The 3,044-nt window shown below is 37.2% G+C and overlaps 1 protein-coding gene across 1 annotated transcript in view; it reads left to right on the top strand.

Annotated features, from left to right (window-relative positions):
- The window catches only part of KLHL1 (kelch like family member 1), a 635,410-nt gene that overhangs the window by 478,809 nt on the left and 153,557 nt on the right, over positions 1-3,044 (top strand). The gene's annotated exons all lie outside the window — the stretch shown is intronic.

Below are 3,044 nucleotides of genomic sequence, written 5' to 3'. Positions count from 1 at the left end.
TTAGCAGCGGCCACAGCATAATAACTTTGGAAGGCACTAGAAGGAATGGTTTTGGCAGCAGCAGTAACATCATCTGTGACATGCTCCCCCAAGTAGTACCTCAGATAAATCTTTACTGTGGTGCTCACTTCTCTGATCCTATTAAACAGACCTCCTTGTATCTGTGCAAGCATACACCAAGATATCTTTGCACTCCAAAGCTCACAACCATGACTATAGTCTTCACATTTCATCAGCTGACACAAACATCTGAATAAATTTAAAATTTATTATATTGAAATAGTAAATCCTGATTTTGCAAGGTTCTTAATCTTATTACCCATATTTCAGCCATCCATTCTCTAACACTTGAATCCAACATTTTATTTTTTTAGTGTTATATATTGACAGTTGTATATGTTGGCAGAAAATGAATGGTAGGTTGTCCTGCTCAGAGCGAAAGTGAGACAGTATTTTGGGGCATTTACATTTTAAAAAACAGTAATTTTATTTTTTATAATAATTGTATTCACTTTGACTGGTACTTAAGATGCTTTTTTTCCCAACATTATTATTTTCCATGGGAAAACTTTTTTTTTCTCAGTGGGGAAAATAATCCAGTAAATTGTTCTATTTGTTTCCATTATTATACTCCAGTGATTATCAGCAATGAAATGATTATCAAATCTCAAAATCATTTTGAGTTGGGCTGCAAAAATTTCTTTAAATTTTAAGTAGCTACGACTGAGGGTTGGCGTTTTCTCTCTTAAAAAGCCATCTGGAGTCCATAGGAGTTTGCAAATAGAACATAGCATTTAAAAGGTATAGGACACTGACCTATTTGATTTGTTGAGGTTTCTAGTTTGATAGAATCATTATTGAATCATGAAGACTGGAAATGAAAAAGACCTGTTAGGTCATCTTGTCCATCCCCTTGAGTTATATGCTGTAGCATTATCTTGCTTTTTTCGTTTTACTTTCAAACTTTGTCCTTTCCACAGGTATCTTTCTCCTTTCTGTACTTTCTTCTTAAAGTTATGTTGTAGCAGTAGTTTATGTACCTTTAAAATTAAAGTAACATGTATAATCCAATGCTGTAAATTAGATTTAGATTGACTACCTGTGTAGTTTATTTGATAATGGATGACATCCACCTCAAGTGTAATGTTCTAATATTAGGAAATAGCACTTGACCTGGGCTAAAATTATCCTGTTTAGTAAATGACAGTATTATGTTACACTGAAGTAGAAAATAGAGCGAGTAAAGGTGTATTAAATGTCATATGCAAAAAATGTGATGAATAACTTCATCAAGGGTGAAATTGTCATCTTGCCTGTGCATTGTTCTCAAGTGATGCTCTTTCTTCCAGTAGAGTTGCTTCAAAATTGAAAATATAATTTGTTCCCAAGAATATTACAAATTCATTAATTTATGGTATATGCTTCACCCCATAAACTCTAAAAATATGGTGGCCTGCTGGTAAATTCTCTTTATGAAGAAAATGTTAAAGCATGCCTTATGATGCCCCCAGTATTGAGGGTGGTCTGATAATTATTGTCATAATAAGGAGCAAGGTGTGGAAAAACTTACTTTTACAGTAAGAAATACAATATTAAATTATAGGCAACCCATAGATGGATTCCAGGAAAAAATAAAATTATATAGCTATTTGACTTGAAACAAAGTGAGAGGAATCAAAAATGAAAATGATTTGAATCAGTGAAATCATAGGATCACAGGAAAGTAGGGCTGAAAGGGACAAAAAGTAATTTAGTCCAGCCCCCAGTAAAGCCAAGTCAAGTGTCTCTTTAAACAGCTCTTGAAAACTTCCAAAGATAGAGATTCCACAATTTCTCTAGGTAGCCTGTTCCAATGCTTGACCATCCTTGTAGTCAGAAAGTTGCTGCTAAACTCCAACCTAAACTTCCCCTGCTTCATCTTAAGGCCATTGGTCCTGGTCCTGTCCCCTACAACTACAGAGAAAAGAGAGCAGGAATCCCTGCATATCCTTCATGCTTCAGTCTACTTAGGTGGATGGAGAGAAGGATTCCTTCCATGCCTGTTAGGGTCTAGAAGTTGTCAAGAACAGCCAAGCACACAGGAAAGGTCCATCCTTTTTTCTCACCCTTTCTCTGGAGGGGGGAGTGGGGGGTGAGTGGGGAAGAAGGAAGAAGTGGAGATGTAAGAAGACCAAACAGCTCTATCCTGCTGCTCTACAGAGTACTCTGTAATCAGTGATTACAGGTGATTACTGATCAGCTTTTAAGTATTTGAAGACTGTTATCAAATACTTTCTCAGACTTCTCTTCTCCAGCCTAAATAATCTTAATTATTTCAGTCTTTCCTCAGAAGTCTTGCTTCTCAAGCCCCTAATCACTTTGCTCTGTTCTGGACTCTTTCTAAACTACTCACATATTTCTTGAAATGTGGGGCTCAAAACTGGACACCGTACTCCAGGTGAGGCCTCACCAGTGCTGAACAAAGTGATTCACTGCCCTTCATTTTTAAGTGATACTCCTGTTAATACAGTCCAGGATACTGTTGGCTTTTCACCAAGAGCACATTGTTGGCTCATTTTTCTTGTGTTCTACGTAACCCCCAGGTCCTTTTCTGTAGTACTGCAGCCTAGGCAGTCATTACCCAGTCTGTATGTGCATCTTTCCCAGTGTAGAACTTTGCATATGTTCTGAATGAATCTCATCTGATTACTTGCAGACCATTTCTTCAGGTTGCTCAGGTCATTCTGGATCCTAGATCTACTCTTTTGGATATCTGGAACACCATCTAACTTGGTGTCATCTCTTAAATATGTACTCAGTCCCCTTATCCAAATCATTACTGAAAATATTAGACCATAGTGAACCTAGTACAGGCCCCTGAAGAACCCCACTTGATAGCTTCTCCCAACTAGATATTGAGTCACTGATGATTACTTGTTCACTACTCATTATGTAGCCATCTTACAGTATTTTAGTCTGTATGGCCTTAGCTTGTTAATGAGACTGCTGTAGGAGGCAGCATCAAAACCTTTGATAAAGCCAAGCTGTTCCATATCCTCTGTTCT

Source organism: Gavialis gangeticus, unplaced genomic scaffold (genome assembly GCF_001723915.1).
Source record: "Gavialis gangeticus isolate Ggan-Ray unplaced genomic scaffold, GavGan_comp1, whole genome shotgun sequence".
Taxonomy (NCBI): Eukaryota; Metazoa; Chordata; order Crocodylia; family Gavialidae; genus Gavialis; species Gavialis gangeticus.
The sequence above is the reverse complement of the archived record's forward strand: the minus strand, read 5'-3'. Positions and strand labels throughout refer to the sequence as shown.